Genomic DNA, 23,728 nt, shown 5'->3' on the forward strand with positions numbered 1-23,728 from the left:
AGGGATTAAGATGTATACACGAAGATAATGTTTGGACCCCATTCGTCGAGTATCTTCGACTGTCCGCGAATCCTTTCATAGCTCGGAATCCTCCTGAGAAGCTTGCCCTCTAGTGGCATCAACGTTTACGGGAAGTAATCCCATAAGCGGTCCTTACCGAAGAGAAACAAGGACGGAGCAACTGTCGAAACTTATAAAGTGTACAATCCGGACCAGGAAACGTTTGTTCTTTAACTGTGCGGGAGAGAAGAATTTCTAAAAGGATAATGGATTCTCGCCAAGTATTTAAATCTCTATAAAAGCATAAAGTTCAAAAAATCTTGACATTTCCAGTCTGTCTCTAATTTAAACAAATTGAATTTCGTTGCCTATAAAATTTGGATCGTACAGCTTTAGTATTATTTCCATCTTGTAGTATTTTAATATCATTTTTATATCGACCTTCTACTCTTTACTTTCTTCCAACGGTAACTCTCTCGTACGAATAACCGATATTTCTTAATTATAATTCCACTTATTCTTGCACTGCTTCTTTTTCTCGTCTTAATATTCGATACGACGATCGATTTTCATTTAAATACTTTTAACTAAAAAAAAAAAAACAATTACAATTATTTTGCCGATTAGTCTTTGATGATACGAATTTTCGAGTATTTTAACAGCCATAGACTGTAAACAACAGTACCGAATCGGAATGTTAAACGTCCGTATACAAGCAACTCGTCTCACCGACGAGCAACGACAATTAAATCGGCACACGTCGATCGGAAACGAACCGCAAAGGAATACGATGGCCAAAAACAGTCCGATCGTCTCCAAATGACATAATAACCTTCGATTGAAATTCTACACGTGTCGTGGCGTCTGCCGATCGAGTCCACGTGCATAATCGAATAAAAAAATCGAGTCCGAGGGGAAGCTACCGGAATCGAACGAAGAACAAGAAATATAGAGAATCTCGTGGTAAAAAGGGGAAAAAGGGAGAAAAGCCAGAGGGTCTCGAACGACGAGACGTTTGGCGTGAGAGGATCGAATGCAAGTTGCGAGAAAACGACACATCGTGACTTAAGTTCGTCGATCGAATCGAATCTCGGCCACGGAAGACGCGCGCGCTGCCTTTCACTAAATGCTCGCCAGTCTTCTTTTAAGGCCCCTATAGACGTTGATACACGATGCGATGCAAGCATCGAAACAACCGATGGGTTTACGCGGCCTAGAGACGAAGCAACCATCGACGCGAGCGATGGATTTAAGCTAACAGTTACAATGTTCATATTATACTACAGCGTCGTTGAGAATCGTTTTACCGATAACGCGCGTCTTGCTAAAGTTTCGACGTTCCGATCAAGATTGTTAGCTTCCACGAATCGAATTATAATTTATACAAATTTTTATCAGTATCCAATCCCAGTTGGCGAACAGAATTCTTGATTGAAGTTTCAACGTATCCGTACCACTTTTGTTGAAAATAAACGACGATAAAGATTTCGGGGAAGAATTCATTAATATTTATAAAACGAACGAGTGCTTATGGAATAACAAGAAGCCTGAATATTCGAATAAAAATCACGGAGTATTTTTATTCGTATATTTCGAGAATTCGTCGAAAAGTATAAATAAACATTTTCTAACGTCGACAAATAATTCATATATGTGTGTATGTGTGTATCGAATTTATAATAGTACAGGTTGCGTGACAGTACGAAAGTCGATAGGTATCGACTGGTAGGTTCGGTGCTGGCCTACCCTAAACTTAAACCCATCGTTTGTATCGAGACCCGCATCGCAACATGTATCAGCGTCTATAGGCCGCTTTTTGTACGTATTTGGGATTCAAATGGTCGACCCGGTCGTGCCATTTACCATTCGTAGCTCTCTGTATCGGCACGGCGTTCGAGCGGCGCTCTTCATCCTACGTAGATAAATAGGTAAGCACGTACGAGGAAACGATGGCATTATAGTAAGCCTTTTTTACGCTGGTGTAAAACAGCATATCGTCGTGTCTGAATACGTTTTAGATTTATTTCTTTACTTATCAAGAGAAAGAATTCCGTTATTAACGAAATGATAAATATTTCGCTGTACTTGGATAACATCGTACCGATAAATGGTAGATTTAATCCTTTTTCGTACTTAACGATCGACTTACGTATCCAGCTATTAACTGGAATATTTATTTCGTTTCCGTGACTTTGGTATCCATTCGAAAATGCACTTTTCGTTGTAATTGTGATTCAGTAATTGCATCGGCCTCGTGTGGGCAGAGCCTAACGCGAGCACCGATTGAAAACGTTCGTTACTCGTGGAAAACGGGGACAGAGGAAGCGGAACGATTCCTCTTCTGGCGTTACTCGCGGGTAAACAGGTGTTTCAGAAGGACGTGGGCGCCGTTACGGTGGGCGATTTCAATAATTCACTTTCATCTGTTTAAACCTACGTAAAGAGACGGAAGCTTGGGGACGAGGTGTGACCGCTTTTGGAAACAAACTGGATAATAGAACGATCTTGAAAGTGAATTCGACCCTACCGGCCATTGATAAATTTACAGTGGCAGAGAATCAATTCGAGTTCCTTTTTGAGCATTAATGCTCAAACTTTTTCTTATTAATGGATTCGTTAATTGTCTAATTAAATTTTCAAAAGTTTGATTTCATTTAACATATATTAGCACACATACGTAGGTAACGAAGAATCGCAATAATAATAACTTGAAATATTTAAGACATACCAGTAGTAAACGAATAGTTTTTCAGCATCAGAATAGACGAAAATTGGACAGTGTTAAAATTCGACAATTTCAACGACTATCGTAAAATTTACTAAATATAGGGCGGAGTATTAAAGAGACTCGGTAGTCTGTTCTCTAATTACAGGACGATAATTAAAACAGGCGTGGCAAGGCCTTGGTCTTCTTCGATCGTCCTGGCCCGCGATGTGGCGAGTCTCTGAGCAGTTACTTTCAATAATTAACGATCACCCGATAAAATTTCAACGCTTAATCGTGATCCGAGCGTTGCTCTGCAAGCAGGGTACCACGATTTCTACGATTCCTCGTATAAAGTTGATACACTGCGCTAAGGAGAAGAATTCTCGTTTCGTTGACAAAATGCCGTTGACCGAACCTATCGATCACAGGTTGATCATCGATCGTGTTGCCTGAACGTAGAGGCCACAGGGCTGCGCGCATTGCTTCGGTGAAATCTTGAGGAAGAAAACTCGCGCCGATACTATATATCACAATTGGCCGATGAGGAGGTTTAACAATATTCACTTTCTAATTCCAGAATTCGCGGTTGCATCGGACCGAGCTCGTCACGATTTAGTTATGCCGAACGAGCACCGCGACTGACTAAAATCTTAACTGGTTTAATAAATATTTCACGAACTTTGAGAAAATAATCCCGAGGAAGCATTTCGATGTTGCTTGTAAGTGGTCGGTGAGTAATCACGAAAGTTTCTCGAAGCAACGTCCACTGGGGTGTCCTAAATTTTTTGAATCGCTTAAAGACTGCTCTCAGATGCATTTTCCGTTGGAAAATTTTCCTTCGAAAAATCGAATAGATACGATCTTGGAAGTTTCGATTTCGCAAATGGATTTCGAACAATTGTAAATTAAATTTCTTATACTCGTTGTGTAAGATAAATCAGAAGGTATTAAAATTACGTTAAAAGAATTAGAGCTACCGTTACAATGGTAAGAAGCGAATTAGAAACTAACAGAGGGTACAATTAGGTTGACTCGAAATGCCTCGAATACGAAACGATCGATATTTTACCGAAACTATCGAAGAACAGCTTAGAAGGACAATGTTTGTACAAACTCCCAGACGGTTTATCAGAACTGTCTAAATAAGTCGTTCGTCGAACGAGTATTAATTATTTACGACGAGTCTTATCTAAATAGATTTTGCATAAAGTTCAACCGGTTAAAATACGAATGCTCAACGCACGCGATTCCGAACAGAAATAGTAACACAATGGAGTGCCGCCTGTATAAGTACGCAGAACCACGCACTATCTCGTTGTTCCGTGCTCCTTATCAGGGCCTCGGATGATAAAGCATCCGGAATTGTTCAGCGTTCAACGAACGCCTCGGTGGACCGAGTTCTCTTCGATAACTCGGTAGCTGAAAAATGTTGGAAACCGAGCAGACGAGAAATTGAGAATCCTCAAAAGGCGCCTAACCAAAATTTAGGAGAATCAACGACGAGATCTCAAAGTTAACGATGGTTGAAGAGCGAAGCTTGTCTTGTGGAAATTGGTTGCGAAAATATAATATTAACGAGTTTCGAGAATCGAAGAAAGTGTCGGAGACAAACTTTAAACGATCCGTTCAATTTTTCCTTTCGTATTTCACTCTCAATTCTTTTACATCCTACTTTTAAGGAGCAGAAAACTTGGACTCGAAAAGTTCGAGAAAATCGCTATTGATCTTTCTTTCGACCTATTCGGGTTCGTTCGAACCAAATTTTCTGGTATTCGTATTTTCCTGAATTTTTCGATACTCGCAATTTTCTTTGTCTCCATTGTTACACAGCTATTATTGATACTCTGCTCTCTTCGCTTTATTTATCGTATTCACTGCGCTATACATAGGTTAAACTTCATAACTGCCAAGCTAATTGTAAGCTACGTCTTCGTTACTCCGTACATGTAGATATATACTTTTGATACGATGTAACAAAGACGTTTATTTTTATTACTATCTCAAAAAAACTTTAAATATACGCTCGATTGTGTTTACCAATTGGCTCTGTTTTTTCTTTAAATAACGGATATAGTTGGAAAGCATACTTCCTTTGTTATTGATTTGAAGCAAAATATACGAACGTGTAACAAAATTGTTCATTATTTTTAACGCTTCAATCAAATTGGAAAATTATATAATAATAATAATAATAATAATAATAATAATAATAATAATAATAATAATAATAGTAACGAGACAAAAGATACATAAAAATATATAATGAAAAAGAAAACTAAAGAAGAATGTGTCGCAAGTGTCATAGGTGAATCATGCCTGTACCATAAATATCATGGGTGCATCGTTCAATTCACAGATGCATCATATAGTAGTTGCATCATAGATCTATTGTAGATATCGTAAATACAATACAACGCAAAGAACCTCGTCAATTATTTATGATTCCACACAGTAGATCACCTTTCGAGTTTCTATTTCCTCAACTTTTTCACTTCGTATACCTCCGTAAACTTTTTCATTCGATCACTATAATCGTTACATAAATAAGTTTTTCGCTCTCGTTTCCTCAACGAGAGTCCACGAGTAGCCCCGAAACGTTGAATGTAACGAACCGCGTCGTTACACGGCCCAATCGTTTGTTCTCGTAACCGATAACGAAAAAAACTACCCTTACCAACGTTTCGTATCATTTAGAGAAAAAAATGTATCCACACACCGGAATTACTGAAAACCGTATTACGCGAAACCTTGGAATTCTTTCATCCGAATAACTTACGCAATGGCACTTACTTTCCAAAGTATCCATATTTGGGCTCATAGATCTCGGTAAAAACTGATCCATTATTAGTTCTAAAAATGTTTTTTGCTCCATTGCCGATCTCTTCCTGTCGGGATATTTATCGAAGCACTCTCTCGTCCCCGTAAACCGTAGATTCTCTCTTTTTTCCTTGGCGCTAGGTTATTTTCTCCGATAGTATCGACGAGTCGCTCCGTCGACCCCTTTAAGCCGGATTTCTATAACGTTGTACCGCGTAGAACCGGGTTCTCGCTCCCCAGATTCGCAACAACCAGTCCTTGCGAGGGAAAAGCGGTTGTGAAAATGTCTCGATGAGAGTCGTGCCGACGATCCACGGTGATCCAGGATCTACGATCGTGAAACACCGATCGAACGTTCGCCAATTCTCGCAGCCTCTTCCGAATCGAATTATATTTTCTTACCGGTGCACGCGATAAAACACACGCTTTGATTAGTTGCACTTTCACTGTCCAAGTGGTTCCGCAATGTTTTCTCTACCTTTTCCGTTTCTTCTTTTCTTTTCTTTGCTACACATTTTCCGAATAAAATTATATTTTGCTAACATTTGCAACGTACCGAGGAACCTTGACGCGAAGATGACTGCTGATAGTAACGATTCTGTTAAATAGTAAAAATTCTTTTTTTTCGTTCTTGTATACGTAGGTATATACGAATAGATGGAAAGAAAGTTTGAAACGTGGAAAAATTTGTTCATATTTTCTCAACTTTCCAAGTGTATTTGATCCTTTTCTGGAGGTTTTATAAATAGAATACGAATGCCGAAAATATAGGAAAATTATAAATCGTACGAATCGATTCGATATTTTTAAATCGAGTTGTGTAAATTATTATAAAAGAAATTTACGAGATTGTATGTAGAGGAAAAACGAAGAGAGAGGATATTTATAATCAAACTTTGTATTTTAAATATCGTATCTAGATAAATAATATTAGTATAGTCAAATCGAATGAAATAAAAGTGAAAGTTAAGAGCATCAAACTGGATAAGAAATTGAAGATAACGTAACGGAGATTGTTGAAATATTTGTTTTAGAGAACAGATCCAAATAACAAAGTCGAAAAGAGTTTGTCGAAGAAGCTTGAGACTAGTATGATACATTGAAATTGCTTTAGAATCGGGCGAACAATTGGAAACTAAACTCTCGCGATGCTCGCGCTCCCTTTCTCCCTTCTTCTGCGTTGAGTAACTTGAAAATTACCTTGCTATCGTGAAATTCCAGACTGCTTCGTTCGAGCAGCACTATCGACTCCGAAACGTAGAAAGGAATTCGAAACAACAAGGAACGTTCCACGCGTAATCGAACACTGTTCGGAGCAACGGTTCAAAGTTTGCCGAAATGTCGATACGTTGTAGTCTTTAACGCTGTTCGAAAGTATTCGCAAAACTGTTGGAAAGATTCCGGAAAATCTGAAATCTTGGTCAAATAGTGTCGGATTTCGAGCGCGGTAACCGAAAAGCTCGTCAATTTTATCGGAATCGAGCGTATATAGGATACTATATACGGGTATCGTATACGGATAAACTGTAATCAGTTTTGCCTCGAAACGAACGTAGCCGTAACTTTCTAAAAATGATTTGCATGCCGTAAAAATACTCCAGTGGGACCGTTTTGAGACTCGCTACCGCCGTCTACGAGGGTTACAGGTGTTTGTTCGTGGGATTGCGATTCAGATGTAGGGAACCGAAATCTGGGAAATGGTAAAATAATTACTTACCGTTGCTTCGTTGCATCGTTAACGAAAGGTGCGAAAGATTGTGAAATCCGCTCGATAAAATAGTGGAAACCAGGAAACCAGTTATCTAGCGAAATCGGAAGGATTCGTTGGCCGAAATTCATTCAACCACGGGAAATAGAAAGCAATTTATCTACGAAATCGAAATATTATATTTGTCGAACCGATCTGATAAATACTGATTCAGGAAATTGAAATTCCCGAGGTAGTTGGAAGAAACATTAAAGATCGCATAGATAGTTTCTAGGAGAACTGTAAAAGTCCATATACGGAGAAATTTAGATCGAAGGAATCGGATGGTCTCGAAAGTGGTGAACTTGGAAAGTGTTGAATTTGAACCAGTTCGGTAAAAGAGTTAAAGGGGATCTTGTAAAAATTTGTTAGGACGGTGATTGCGAATTGTTGCGCGGAGCAGATAATTTTGAGAATTGTCTGTGAAGAGGATCGGTCGTCACGGACAATGAACAAGCGGTGGAGAGTAACGCTGGCTGTGAAACGTCACGTCCTATCCGTGACAGTGTTTTTCCTGGGCGTTAGCTTTCCAATAGACATTTCGCGGCTTTTCTCCCGTGGCGACGGAGTGTCCGCAGAATTTTTTGTCCGCGCATGTGTTTCGCCGCGGTTGTCCCGTCCACAAATTAATTAGCGACAGCCAACGAGGAGGCAGCCGGTCTCAAGTGGGTGTAATTAGACGCCCTCGCGTTCGTCGTGCGGAGCGAAGACGAAGAGGAGAAAAGAAAGCTCGTCGCGATGAACGATGCCCCGGCTGAAAGAGAAAGCAACGCGTTCGAATAGAAAACTATCTCATTAAAATCGGCCAGTTTCGCGTTTTCAAGCGCGCCGCGAACCGTGAAAATAATAATCGTATCATTAATATTGAACACGATTAAACAATAGTGAAAATATCGAGGCGTTGCATAGAAATGGGTGCAATAGTTAATTACGGTGTCGATTCTCTTGTCTTTCGAACGATCGTTACTTCACTTTTTTCAACAGTACATTCTTCGAGCTACTTATCGCGAGTACGCAAACGATATATAGTAAATCCTTTGGTTTTCCCCTCCAGGTTTAAGAAAAATAAATACCTCTCGATCGATCGGTTAGGAAAGTAGAAAATCTGCGCGCAGTTCCAGTTGAAGTAGGTTCCGCCCGCGTCTGTGTTTTCTTTTCGAAGATGCTGTCGAAGACGAGTCGAGATCTCGAATACCTTCGCTTCTTTTTCAATAGACACGAAGAAGATATCGTAACTGTTTTCATCCATAATTTGAAATAACGTGTATAGGTATCTCGATGTAAACTCGCAGAGAGTTCTGGTCGATGCTGCAGCTCACCGCTTATCCAATCCTCGTGGTTCTCATCGGTCTTTGGTCTTTTTTCGACCAAGTCGCGTCTCACCGAACTCGTATTCGCAGAACAGAGACGAAGAAAACGCGTCGCGACTCGGACTCGGTCTACAATTTAAACAGTACGGGCCGACCGTAAGAGTCCAATCGATCGAAAATTTGTCGTCTCTTTTAGAATTTTGTAAACTCTCCGTAATATGGAAGCTTATCAAAGTAAGTTTCTCCGAAAGAACTGTAATCTTCGTTCCCGTGTCCATTATTCCTTTCTATTCTCCCGTCGGAAGGAGGCCTCGGTGTCCTAAACTTTCTCACCTAGTGGCCAATGGCTCGTTGAACTCGGCTCGGATCCGCGCGGATGGGGGAACTTTCTTCGTCGATTTTGAAAGAACGCGAGCCTTCGAGCTATCTTCCCGAGCGGACTGTACCCCTCGTCTCCGGAGCCTGGAGACGAGTCCAGTGCAGTCGTTGTCCATTAATTTCTTTCGCTGGTCTCGTTTTAAAAAGTACTCGAATCCGTCGAGCTTTCTCACCGAGTGGCCAATAACTCATCGAACCCGGGCGAACCGCTCGACTGTGAAACGCTTCGCGATTAATAACATTAACGCGTTTCTCTTCGAATTCCGGGGCCTCGGGGCACCCTGCCCGAGCTGACTGTACTTCATCAAGATCGGGTTAACTATGTAGATGGGAAACATCTTGCATAGCCGGGCGTTGGTTCAATAATGATAGAGCAGACGCGATAACGGGAACGAAACAGACAAGAGGCGAGTTAACGAGACGCGAACCGAGCGCGACGAGGACGCACACCGCGACCGTGTAATCGTCGTGTATCTGGCTCTCTCGAACAGCTGATGAGAATAATGCGTACGGTGGACAGGAAATGGCTCTCTCCCTTCCTTCCTTTCTTTCTTTCTTTCTTTCTTTCTTTCTTTCTTTCTTTCTTTCTTTCTTTCTTTCTTTCTTTCTAGCTGCACGCGCGCGACGACAGCGATAAAACCGGGATCACGGAGAAGGAAGGAGAACGGGTTACGAGAAAGGGAGGGAGAGAGAGAGAGGAGCATCTGGTCAAAGGGGTTTACTTATGGGCTTAATTAAAAATTCGATGGACAAAGTCCGGTTGAATTGGTCCGGCCATTCTTCGTAAAAAGAGGGTCGAGAGAATTACTTTGTCGATTAAACGGAAAAAGGACCGAGTTCCATTACGAAAGAAGAGGAACGCTACTCATTGAACCGCAGAAACCAAGGATTCGGATAACAGCGAATGCTTTCTCGGGACAATAGTCGCGAGTACCCGGTGACAAAACGGAGAAACGAATATTCTTCTTCGTCTACGGGAAAGATTGACCGATTTCATCAGCGGACGTGTACGTTCCACGGAAAACTGGAACGAACGGTGCCTTCTTCGGCCACGAACAGCCCCGGTGACGAATAACAGCGATCCACAATCGGCCGGCTACAAACACCGCTCGAGTGTAGTAGTTTCCTTGGTGACAGTCAGTTCACCTCGCGCGGGTAGCGCGCGATATCCTTTTCTTTCGTTTGATCGATATTCCTTGAATCTATAGTCCGGTCTCGAGAACAACGCGATTAGCTGAATAAACTGTAACGGTGAGCAAATGAATAGACGAGTTCGCTACCTATAAATTGTTCCGAAAACGATCGATCTTCCCAATTGTGTAACGTTGACCGTAGGTGACAGTCGCGATACCTCGACGACCCAGATAAAGTGACGGAGCGACGATCGAGAGAATTTTCAGCTAGAACAGAATACTTAACATCGAAGAAACGATTAATAAATAAAATTGGAACGCGTTTCAAGGATCGTTTCTCGAGTGTCGCTCGAACACGAAAGCAAACGTATTGCATCGTTCGTTGAACGCACGACGACAATGCTAGATCGATAATTCCATATTTCCGATTAATAGCACGTTGACCGATGCTCGCGAGATGGATAACGATTTCGAGCATGCTTTTTCTTCCATTTCCATTCACGATTCGTTCATCCACGCCCCGAGTGCACGTGCTCGTTATTTCAGCAAGGCTGAGCTCGAATCCGCCGCTATATTTTTTTTTGTGGGTTAACTAGCCAGGCATTCCGCTATGTTGAAAGATAAGTGGAACGACTACACAGGCCCGTGCAAGATAGCGAACTTGTAATTCCGCGCGTTACCCACACGAGCGTAGCGCCTTCTTTTCCGTGTTCGCTGCCTTCTTTATTCGACAGCGGGTGAATTATACGAATTATAAATTCCATTACCGATTTACGCCGAATTAACGCGAGATGTTCTCTGGGTCGTACACGGGTCTAACTTTTCGACGATTCAATTCTCCCGTATCGGTCGTTTCGCAGCTCGATCTTTCGACATTAATCGGAGCGGATCCTTCGACGAATCTCGTATTTCGAATTCATCGGACCGACCAATTACCAATTACTCGATCCTTCTCCGACACTGGTGCACGCATCCCTCTTTCTCTTTCCCGACGACGATAAACAAACGACTCTTTTCTAGCTCTGCTCTACGACACAATAGGTAGAGGAAGGACAGTTCGAAATAAGAAAATAAGAGAAAGAGCTACACTGGCCGCCGTATTCGCTCTAATATTCGTTCGTCGAGGAGTCTTTGACTTCAGTTTCCAAGTACGGTTTATCCGGATACACGAATCGATTCCCAACCGACGGAAGGTTCAATTTCCGGAAGAAGAAGAAGAAGAAGAAGAAGAAGAAGAAGAAGAAGAAGAAGAAGGAGAAGAATAGACGAAAGCAACCGAATCGAATTTTCCGGAAGATTTCGCGCTTCGAACGAGATTCCGAGATGGCCGTGGTCGCCGAGCGTGCACAAAATGGGGAGAAGAAAAGCAAAGAACGACAACGATGCACGATGCACGATGCACGATGCACGATGCACGATGCACGATGCACGTGGAGATAACTGACGGTTACAGCGATCGGGCGAGTTTAAGTTTCTAGTCGGATGGACACGCTCGAAGGGATCCAAGTGAACTTACAGGAGCCGTAGCGGCGTAATTGCCGGCCTGGGCGCGTTGGATCGACGTGATTGCACGATTGCATGCCGCTTTCCTTTTACACGTTACGCCTCTAGTTTTGTCGCAATGCTCCACGGGCGGTATCTTTGCTACATGCTTCTTGCGCATTCTGTCGCGGCTCGGATTTCCCTGAGCGTGTTTCGAGCCGATGGTATTTCGGTAGAATAAACGTTTCGCTCTTTTGCGATCCATTGTCGTTCGTTGCGGCAACGGTCCGTCAGAGAATTTCGCGTAGGTTTGTCGACGGAATGGTGAAAGAAATGACACGTGATAGGGATACGGATGAAAAGAGGCATCGAAGATCGTCACAGAATCCTCTCAGACGTCCTGGTGATGACGTCAAACTGTCCGCAAGTATGAGCACGAGTACACGTGCACCGTGCAGCGGATTTTTCTACGCGAGGCAGAAAGAGGGATACCAGTTTTGCGCGTCGTTCTGGTTTTCGAAAAGAAGCGCCAAGAAGGATCGTCGCCATCTATTTTGACAGCGGACACCGACAAGGACAGGGGCCGAGAGTACGACAGCTCGTAAATAATCGCAACGACGAAGAAAAACGGGAGAACGGTGCGTTAACGCGGATGCATTGTGCAACGGTTCGAACAAGTGTCGCGTAGATGCGAGAGGGTGCTCGAAACGCTTACTTTCTACGAATACGGTAATTCCCGGCTTCGAGTGTCAACGTTCCTCGTTTATAGAGCGTCAGCGATCCAACAACTCGGTTTAAAATTAAAATAAGACGAAAAAAAGACTAGTACACTTCCTACGAACAGAGCGATCTCCACTTTCGATCAATGGTCGATCAAAGATCCATCTTGTTACTCGAGAATGGAAACTAGGATGTTTGAGAAAATGTACGTTTGAAAAAGATACCCACGTTTCGGTTCCTTGTTGTTTGTTCGGGAAACAGACATCGCCGAATGCCGTAAAGAGCGACGGAAGAGACTCCGTAGGGTCTTCCCGAACGAGAACAGACGGAAACTGAAAAGTCACCGTGGGCGTGCACAGATTATTTACCTTTACGAGAGCCGAGTGGATTTCGTTCGAAGATCAGAGGAAAGTTCGGCGCGCAATTATTCGTCTATTCGCCCTGGGGCCAAAGAGACGGAAAGGGAAGGGTCGACACGGCCCTGTCGAATCATCGAAACGCGGCTTATTCGTTCGCGGGGCGAAACTTAAGCAACAGCTGGCGACATACCGGCTCGTCACGTGACAATTATTATAGAGGCACCGTGTAGTTTGGATCACGAAACAGGGGTCGGATTCGTGTGTACAGCAACACGTTGAAAAAAAAAAGCCTTTTTCTTTCGACGAAAATATTAGATAGATCCGGGTTATCCGATGTTACGACAGCTGCGCGATGCTCGTTCCGGATGGAAGCCAGTTGGTTGATCGAAGAAACGATGGATCGGATAACTTCGGATAAACTTATTCGGTCATTCGGGGTATTTTTTACGTTGAAGAAGAAGTTCTACTCTAGACTCGGGACACTCGATCGATAAAAAGTCACCCGATTTCCAGAGTTTCGCAAAGCGGATTACATCCAAGTCCCATCGTCGAATTGTTACGTTCGAAGATTCCCTCAAATGGACAGCCAATTTGTAGGGGCTTATTTTTCATCGTCGGGGTATAACGGTCGCGATACAGCGCACCCTTCGGGGTCAATTAGGCGACCTCGAGCTGGGGTATAATACCTGCATCGTATTACACCCCACGTTGAGGCCCTCGGTGAGAAAAGGTGACGGTGCAACGGGGCCTACGGGGAATAATTGGATTTCTCTTGGCACCGGAACCCACAAAATGACAAAATTAGTAAAACGAAAGTCGAGTGTCTCTTCACCCCAAGGCGGACATACGCGACAATTAATTTTGAAAGGAAAGAGTTACGAAGTCGTGGGTATCTCCTTCGAGGGGTTGACCCGTTCGATATCGAGGGACGAAATCGGCGTAATGGTAGCGCAACCCTTTGACCAGATGTGCGATACAATGGTCGTGACGAAAAATCCGACGACAATGTTATCTCGATCTACTTTCTTTGTAGAATCGTGTTAGGAATTGAGTCGTCGGGCAGTCGGGGATGCTACTACTATATATGCTGCTCCGCGACACGACGGGGTCCTGAAACGGGAGATCGTGTCGATAAACGAGAAACTTGATTCTTCGGCCTTTTTCTACGTGCGATTTCCCTCAACGATTTAGTGGAAAGCAACGGGCCGAGTCGTTATTCCGTTTCTTTCAATTTGAAAGAATCCCATCGAGGAGCGGTTTCTCGCCCAAACTATATAGGATCACCGAGGGCAGAAATCTCCGCATAATAAGAGGATAACAAATTAGTCTTCATTTTGGCTTGTCGCTTGAAAAGGATCGCGGCACAAAGCGGTGGTTTGGCTTTCGGAAAGAAGCAAACAACAGCCGACCAACCCCTTTCGGTACTTTTTCCTGCTCGAGAACAATGAGAGTCAATAGGAAAGAATATTTTGGTCAGCGATTCCGTAGAGAAAGGAACCGGTCTTCTGCGACGGTGGCGTTCGTTCTCCGTCATCTTCTCAATTCGATTTCCATCAGGCTTGCGTTGATGTTTACACAGTTCCGCAGAGTTCCGCCGGTCCTACAGAGTAAGGGTGGTCGTTCCGGTGAAATGGCCAAGGGAGAGAGTAAGACGCGAGAAGGGTTGGAAAAACGAATCAGGTTTCTGATCGTGTCGATGGGTCCGTAGCTTCTTTCCTAACTCCTTGTACGGGCGCAGAAGGAACAGGCGAGAGAAAATCGTAATCATTAACAAAAGGCCTCGAAGGCACCATAGCGTGCAGCCACGTAGACAAGGCAAGCTTTTGCACCCCTTTCTCACGCGACATTTCATCGCGCGCGCGCGCGCTAGGAGGATCCGTTTTCTTTCGAGGGCCGCCGAGATTCTCCCGAAGGGTTCCTCGATCGAGGATCCCGTCGACCAATCGGTCCACGAACTTCTCCATACTACGGAAAATCTGCCTTTCCATTTACCCGAAGCTACCGAGTCGCTCCAGACGTAATATGAATTTTTCAATATCTTCAAAGAAGATGGTCACTAACGAATATTGTTACTTTCAAGTTCTCGCAACATTGTTCGCATTACCATTGTTCCTCACCAAATCCACGTTGTAAGTTTAGTCTTTCACCTAGATCGATCGTAGATCGACCGGTCAACCGAGACACTTTCGTTGGTCAATGTTTACCACTTTGCAACTAATATCGCTACCTCTGTTTACTCGCACTGTACACACAAACACGTATATAGGTGACGGTTCGTCGAGCCCTCGAAGTGTGCGATTCGTTGACCATTCTACCAGCTGCACAATGGAATCTTGCCCAGTGCGAGACTCGATTCTGCTCCCGGTGCGACGGATTTTTCTCGATCATCGTGTTTCGTGTTCAACGTGTTGCAAGATAGCGTACACCTGCTGTCAGAAGTTTGCTCAAAAGTGATCTGGATCGACACGGTGTTGCTTAGAAATTTCTTCGAGACAAATCTTGCGGTAGGTATTTTTCAACGACTGTAAAGTGTCAAGTTATGGATACAGCTCGTATTCGAGTGACATTCCAGCTTTGCGACCGCAGATTTCATTGGTTCGCGAAAAATTCGCTTTACTCGTGCGACAACCCGATATCACTGGCTCGCAGCTCTCCGCGTTGCACCGATAGCACAATGGCCTTCTACCGACACACGTATTGTAATGTAAACGACGATCGTACGCGAACCATTCCAAGGGGCCATATTTTTGCCACTTTATTGCCATAATTTCGTAACGGTACACCAGGGGCGTCCCGGTCGGTCCCTTTGATTCCATGAAATTTAACTCGAATCGCAACCCTTCGACCGGCTACTCGGTCGCAATGCAGGAGCCATGATTTACGAGAGCCGGCATCAATTGTGCGCAACTATGTGGCCACCCCTTTAATACCCCTTTCGTCACTCCCCCCGTGCATTCGATCGCACGATACCGAGGTACGATGGGGACCAAGTCGAGCGTAGAACGACCGATTCTACGGGTTACTTCCGTCTCTTGCGTGCAAGTTTGTTTAAGGGAGGGCAAGGGGGGCAAGGGGGGCAAGGGGGGCGGTCATTCCTCCCGAAGACGTTTGACGGATTACTTTACAAAAGAACAAACTGCTACTTGGCAACCTTTCGGAAAAGAATATTTCGTTTTAGATCTTTCTTAATTGTACAACGAAACCGATATTCGCGTTTACGATAACGAATACACTTACTTGTGCCTGGATTGAAAACATTTTCGACTATATTTTGAAATTAATTCTGGTGTTTACGATAGCAACTCTATCTACCGTTAAGCGACCTATCTCGTCAAGTATGCATCTGTGTTAAGATTTCAATTAAAGTGTGTAAAATACGTGAACCGTTACCTACGCGAACAATCGTGACAGTTAAATCAAAAGACCTACGTAAGAAGTTCTCGCGGAGCCTATTTTACACGAGTAGATCCACCCTTTGATAAGTAGGTACGTGTAACGAAACTATCGGCTGAGCACAATTCCGTTCGAGCACGCCAGTATCAATTTCAGCTTCCAGTTTGTCGTGAAATCTGTTTATCGTAGAAATTCAATTGATTCCCAGCCAGCCGAGTCGCGTACAACGGTTACTCTAATGATCGCGGTAATAGCCTTTAAACCAGCGATACGTATGCAGAGAGGTAGAACGGCGCACAGTGCGAAAGTCAGTTAATTTTAACCCCGCTGCGAGGCTGCAGTGGGCCGTTGTTTGTATGGAAATTTACCGGTTGGAAAATGACCGTGTCGAAAGGCTCGAAGAACGGGGCTTCTTCATTGGCTCCGCGCGTTCTCGTTTTGCTTTCTTTCCAGCAATTTACGAAGCGAATTATCGGGACGAGTGATCGCGTCGAAGACTTCGAAAAAGGTTCACCACGACCGTTGGAAATACGCCGGAGGGATACGTAGAAAATGTTTTGGACACCGACGAAAGTACTTTTGTTTAGTTGGACGCGTTCGAGCGTGTTGACCCAATTTTATGGCGGAACGTGCGATGCATGAGAAAAAAAGAATTCGACACGGCCCTTACTGTAAATCATGGTGGTCGTTCTTAACCTCGTTCGAATCCTCTCGATGGAAACATTTCTGCCACGGTACGCGTCGCGTTGCACCGAATGTTCGCCAAGTTAGCGGGGTATCTCTTTTATCCACAATCGTTAACGTTCTCAGCCACGGGAACAATAACCCATTACTTCCTTAATTAGAGCCGTATAATCGCGACTCGTTGCACAATCGACGCCGGTTTTGCGCGCCACGTTTCAACGTACAAGTTCACATACTCACCGTAATAGCGAATCGAGCATTTTTTTCAAGGGTCCGCGATAGAATCGTTTATCGATAGCCAGGGGTTGTTCATAGGGATACGTTACCTAGGCGAATCGCGGAAATGGGGGGGGGGGGGAAAAAGTTCGTTCTCCGAAGGGAAACGTGAATGGGTACCGTTGAAAAGTTTCAAATTACGTACCCGCATGTTCGACACCCCCATAGTTGGAGCTCGACCCATTGTCCTGCCTCGAACGTTTCGAAGAAACTGTTGGATCGCACCGGTAGTGCGGTTCGTCGTCGGCAAACGTATACTTCCCATTCTTCCGGTTTGACAACGTTCGACAAAAGATTCGCAACGCTGCACAGTTTGCCAAATTGTCGTTCCCTAATGACCGGTGGCTAAATCCGAGAAACCTGGACAGACGTTGATGTTGTTCGTTACCGTTGATTCGTACCTAGTCCACTGTGAACATTTCTCTAATTTAATTGGCGGCTCGAGGTGCTTGGAATGGATAGAGCGACGAGTTAAACATTTCTCGAGCAAAGTATCGCGGATAGAAATTGAATCGCGATACACGGTTAACTTTCGTAAGATTTCGGACCCGGCAGCGAAAGTTTCGCGTACGAGGTAGTAGATTTTTTTCGAAGAGCAGAACTCGAACATCGTTCGACAGAGAAAGAGAATGGTTCCGAAAGGAGGAAGCGAAAGATACGGTACATCGAGATTCGAGGCTTAAAGAAAAAAGAATGCTGCCACGATAGAAAAATAATCGTGCAATGTAGAAAAGTGTACTTTTCACGATTTTCTTGTTATCCTTCTAAAAATGATACCAATGCGTTCTTCGGTTTCTTCTGGTTAAAATAAGTCGAAACGCGACACAAATCGGATCACTTTTGATCGACTTGTGGGAAAAATGTTAACGAAAGTTAACCGCGTGTTGCTACGCTATCCTTGGAGTTATCGCGCAGTTCCCAACTAATTTCTTCGTGCTCGATGAGGATTCAGCTCGGTAAGTAATTTGGAGCAATCCTCGCGAAGGTTTTCGATTCTGCTACATCCGGGAACAGAAGACTCGTTGCGGTTTACACGGCGTGAATCATTAGGCTCGACGGAGTTGCGGCGGACAACTGGACGAGAACGTTGGGATATTGCTAACGACGAGTGCGCGCGCACGACGGTTCTTTCTTTTTTCACAACAGATGTCCAGTGTTTTAACGATTCCTCGACGACCGATACTGTGTAAATTCCAGAAAAATGTCGCGCCAGCTGTTCATCGAGGTCCTGCCCCGCACGTGAGCCCGGCAAGACCTTTGTGCCATTGTTTCGCCGGCATAATGCACTCGAATTGTGCGCGAGAAGAGGAAGAGGGAAAAAAAGAGAAGGAATCGGCTCGGTCGCACGATCGATCGGTAGTAAAAGAAAAGCCAAAAGCCCGCTCGACTCGAGCCGAGAACTCGAGAGTGCTTTCGCGTTCGTGCGAGCCGGAAAAATTGAATCCGAGAGAAAAAGCGTAGGAACGAGCGTAGGGTTCGACAGATGTCGTCTCGCCGTAAGATGTTCTCGCTTCGAAGGAAACCACCGTGAACCAACCCTCCCGTGCCCGTATTCCGTAAACAATAACAAACAACTCGCGCGTTGCCGTTCGATCAGCCTGTAGAGGCGAAAGAAATATTCACTCGGTTATCGATCGAACAACGAAATCCTACGAACGAGTCGCGAGAAGGATTCCCGAGAAAGGAGCGGTCCAATGGCAATTATCCTTGCGAAACGATTCTCTCGGGAGCCTTCGAAACACGAATCTTGATAATTTCCAGGGTAAACGGAATCATTGGCTGTTTAGGTACGAAGATCGTGGATCATCTCCGTCCATTTCTGTTTCTCGTCTTCTCTACGCAGCTTCGCTGATTCGACGACGCGACCGGTAATCGTCGCGCGATCTGTTAGGACTACGTCGATCGATCCTATCTACAGACGGTACCGGGACACGTTTCACCGGCTTCCGAAAATTTGTTCGACGTGACAACCAGATCGAGGTTTCCTCTCGTTTCTCTCCCTCCCTGAACACGTTCGGTCGCGTGTTCGCTCCTTTCTTCCCGCCACGTCATTTTCTTCGCTTTCAACCGGCGTTTCTGAATCCCCGACACGTTCTTGGCGCAGAAGGGTAACCGAATGTTTACCGTGAGTCATCGTCTATTCACGACCCTCCTTTCTCCGACCGCGATAAAAATTCACCGTATAAATAGATAAGAGTAATTAATCGCGTTAGCGGTTGCGCTAACATGGCGGAAATCTCATCTTTGGTTACCAAGAAAATTGTCCGGTAGGGAGTAGGAATAGCGTCCGGTTCGATTCGATTCGATTTCGATTTCGATTTCGATTTCGATTTCGATTTCGTTCGGGGTGTTTGAGAATGTTTGCCGGTTCGAAAGCAACCGTTCGGAATGCTAATTCCATGGCGTGCGAAACCCTCCCCGCACGCACGGTAGGAAGGTTCTCCCTGCGGAGAAGGAAGAAGTGTATCAACGAATCGACGCGGTTCTCCGGGAAAACACAGTTTTCCCACGATGCTAATCCGTCGGCGGTTTCCCGGTTCGTTTGCGAATAAATTTCGCGTTCAATTAGCCAAGTTTCGCGCTGCTCGAAACACCCACTCGACGGAGAACGGGGACCGGGGGACCGGGGGACCGGGGGATCGGGAGACCGGGAGAAACGAGCGAGGAAACACGTGTCGCTGTTTCATGAATGCTTCCTCTGTCTTCTCGTATCCGTTACTCGCGTGTTCGCGTCCTGCTCGTGCCTTCTTCTTCCTCCTTCGCCTCTTTTTCCTTTTCTGCTATCTCCTACGAGCGACGCCCACGTATCGCGTCCCGAACAAAGTGCGACGGAGAAAAAATCAAGCGCAAGATCAAAGGACGGACCAAGCGAGGCGGACAAGAGAATTCGAGACCGGGTTCCGGGAGTGCGATAATTGCGTGCGTTACGTTCAAGCAACGATACCGAGGGAACAGAAACCGTCTGTGAGGAGAGAGTATCGTCCGGGGGGAATTTTCTGACGTCTGCGAGACGGACGAGCATTTCAGAAATATTCCGACGCCATCGATGCGTCGATCGATGCTACCGATGCTCAAAGATCTTTAAATTATGACTGGTACATTTGAGGCTCTAGGAAGAAATTACCTGTTCTTACTACGGAGAATAAGTCTCCTAACTCTTAGCGGGCAGTGAGTACTGTTATTGTTTGCGTATCTCATTTAGTTCCCGCGTGATAAGAATGTTTCACTCCCACGGACCCAGGTGTACCGTTGCTCTAACTTCTCGTAAATATTTCAAGTCACGGTTCTTCGACTACTTCAATTTTTTATTTTTCAGCCGTTTTATCGTTTCCCTTGACAACTCCTACCAAGTCCTTGCAGTTTATTTCCAAAGACGTTTGATTTCTTCTGCTACATTCCATGCTAAATATTTAACCACGTGTTCAATTCTAAAGTATCTGGTGTTATTTCGTCGATAAAGCGTCGATATTTGCAAAATTGCTTCCTAAGAAGTAATACTAATGTTATTATATCCAAGTTCAAAAATAATTCCAACTAAGGTCAAGTGTCGCACATATTATCCGATAATTCCATTATCCGAATCCCGTGTGAAAATAACGAACCAATAGTGAAAATGGTGTAAATATTTGGCCAAAGTTCAGGTCCACTTTTACGCAGTCGTAAAGTCGCGGTACTTTTTCTCCCTGTCGATTGTCACTCTCGATTGTTCCTCTTAACAATAGCCTTTGTTGTTCGTCGGGCAATCGTTGGGTGTTTACCGGAGAATTTTCCAGGTGGAAAACATTTCGCGCGTCGATCGATAAAAAAACTAATACCGATGAAAAGTGCAGGCAGAGCGCGATGGCCGGAAACGTACGTTGCGAATCATCGTGGTGCAAGGTGTCTCGCAAAGGACGTCGCAAGATGTCGGGGACGAGTGGTGGGTATAAAAAAAAAAAAAACATACACAGCATCGGCGGAGTGTCGCCGTGCGCGCGAGGGATACGCGGATAGGGGATGAAAAGCGGGATGATAATAAATGACTTGCTCGAGGACGAGCGCGCGATTCACATGAGAAGATTGATGACCGTGGAGAAGGGGATGCTCGACCAGTTTGCTTTCTGCGCCCTTTGTCGCATATTTTAATCTTCCGAATCACGGGAAGCGGGAAGAGGATTATACGTGCGTGCGTGTGTGTTTTTCCTCGGCCTCCCGTTAAAAACTCGCGCCACGATCTCGGTGCGGATTAGAATCGAACGAAACGCGTCTCCCTCGCATAATTAACGAGCATCGTTCCGCTTTAATCGACGAATAATGAATTCCTAAGCGCGTCTTCCGTGCGAATACATTATCATATTTATACGTTTCGGATCGCGGAACGTTCCTCGGCAATAAAAATCAACAGAGGTTTGCTCGTGCTCGGAGGAAATCATTCCGGAAACACGGATTCGCGAAAAAGAACCGCGTGACGTCGGTCGGTCGGTCGGTTTCGCAGTTGGTAAAGGTCGATCGGGGACGTGGAAACGATCGTTTCGGATTCTCCCGAAGGAATGCTCCCCCTTTGTACAAAGTCTCTCTTTTTCACTTTCGCCTCGGGACGTTCTTGCCTCGGATCCATTGTGCTCGGATTCTGGAAAGTCAAAACTTACCGTTACCATTCGACACGTGGCTGGGAAATCGAGTCACAGTACGCGTGGTTGAATCGGCGAGTTTACAAGGAGGAATAGGTCGGCAGGAAGGCTAACAGCCCGAGCAAAAGAATACGTACCGGGGGATTCGTTGCAGGAATCGTTGCGCGTTGTGTGTACAGGGTTCGTGACTCGTCGGTCCAAAGTGACCGGATTTCCAGCGCGAACCGCGACGCGAACAGGCCGCGCGCAAAAACACGCTCCCTCGTAAGCGTTCCTAACGGGTTTGCCGTGTAATTACTACTAACGAACCGTTTGTTTCGCCCGACGAGACACACTGTGACTCGCAGGTGTGTCTCGATGTTCGAGGTGCCCGGCGCCAAACGATCAGGGATCGTACCGCGTCGCATCGCTCGCGAACACGTTGCGCGCCCATCGTTCTATTGTAATAGCCTACGGAAATATAGTAAGGGTCCTAGGATCGTTATTCGACCCTTGTTAGAGGTTACGATTCATCGTACGGATATGCGCGGCAATTGGACCTCGAGTCGCCGCGAAAGTTCTCCTTAGCAACGAACGAATTTCGCGGAGAGAATAATTCTCTAAAAATAGTTTTCGAAAAGGTCGCCATTTCCAGTTTCAGTCGCGAGAAAGTAACCACGCTATCGATCGTCGACGATGGGAGCTTCTTCTAACCTTTTTACGGCTTATAATAATAATTGTTTATTCATATTAACGGGATAAACACTCTTGTTGCAAAGTAACGAAGAAAATCAAAATAAATTATTTAAACGGTAAAAGTATTTCGGATGGTGTAACTCTGCAGAATTTCTAAAATTACAAAGCGAATTAGAAAGGAAGTAGTTGGCAAAGAAACTACGTACTTTTTTGAGAATATTCTGTAACGAATAACACGATATCGCAGGCACGATTCGACGAGTTCTTAATAACACGACTGTACGAACCACTCTGGAGTAAAACAATTCGTTTAATTGGTTCTCGTTCGGTTTTCCATTTTCTAATAACAAAAATTTATGTATATTAAAATAGAAAAATACCGAACGGATATACGTTTGTTAGATTTACGGAGATAATAGACAATTAAACGCGAAATAGTTACATAATCGTACATAAGTGAAATTATTGTGTTTTAAAATAATGCATTTAATCGTGTAGGAAGTTGTAGTTTTATAAGAGACGAATTTCGGTTGAAGAAAGTTTATCGGTTTCGTAATCCATGAATTCTTTTTATTTTACGAATCACAGGGCGATCCATTATCGATGGTGCAACCAGGAAGCGATTCTTCGTGAAAAACAACCAACGTACTTTGAAAATTACATTTAACACCGAAATTAATTATTTCTTTAGATTCCGAAAGTAACGTTACGCCGCGTAATATATTGCGCGCATAGCTCAGAATTTCCGGTATACTATAGTAATGCGAGCTTGGGTTATTGGATCGGTAGACGGTAGTGTACTACGGAGGACGGAGAGTGACAACTAAATTGCTAGTGCCATCGAACAGTTGAAATACTATATTGATACAAGTTACCGAACGGAAAAACCAATTGGTAACCAAATCTAACGAAAAGGTTACTCTATCCTATTATATTATGGCGTGATCATTAATATTATAACTGGGATTCTGTTTCTCGCGCGTCTATTTATTTACGCGAAAGAAACTTTTCTAGATTGAAATTGGTAAAGAAATTTAACAAGAGACTTTAGACAAGAGACAAGAGGAATTCCCTGAATTTCCAATCATTTGCATTTTTATTGCTTTTACTTTACTCGCGGTAGTACTGTCCCCGCTGTAGTCCTGTTGAAAAATTTAATCGGCGAACACGATACCAAGCGTTAAATACTCTAGGTACGGCCCTGTTGTTACCTCGATCGCTACTGTTTGCACACTGTATCTACCTCGTTTAAATAAATCGCGCGTATATTATAATAACACTTTTCCAGAGTATAATTTTATACGTTTCATAGATATAGTCTCGTTATTAGTGGACCGATAATCGCTAATGTGTTTCACTCTCGAAGAAGTATTATATTTTCAAAGAACCTTATCCGCGATTAGAGTTTCCGCGGGGGTCTCCTTATTACGTAACACT

General features: G+C 44.3%; 2 protein-coding genes across 4 annotated transcripts in view; one reads left to right on the plus strand and one right to left on the minus strand.

Moving 5' to 3' along the window:
• Positions 1-23,728, minus strand: part of LOC143154360 (uncharacterized) — a 109,266-nt gene that overhangs the window by 68,780 nt on the left and 16,758 nt on the right. The window lies entirely within an intron of this gene.
• LOC143154359 (uncharacterized) overlaps positions 1-23,728 on the plus strand; it is a 37,675-nt gene that overhangs the window by 6,189 nt on the left and 7,758 nt on the right. The window contains exon 1 of one of the 2 annotated variants that reach the window (XM_076326446.1): positions 14,947-15,157. The exons of the other annotated variant lie outside the window; for it this stretch is intronic. The gene's annotated coding sequence lies outside the window, so the exon portion shown is untranslated. Of the gene's footprint in view, positions 1-14,946; positions 15,158-23,728 lie in introns of those variants that run through there. 2 annotated transcript variants of the gene reach the window in all.

Source organism: Ptiloglossa arizonensis, chromosome 14 (assembly GCF_051014685.1).
Source record: "Ptiloglossa arizonensis isolate GNS036 chromosome 14, iyPtiAriz1_principal, whole genome shotgun sequence".
NCBI lineage: Eukaryota > Metazoa > Arthropoda > Insecta > Hymenoptera > Colletidae > Ptiloglossa > Ptiloglossa arizonensis.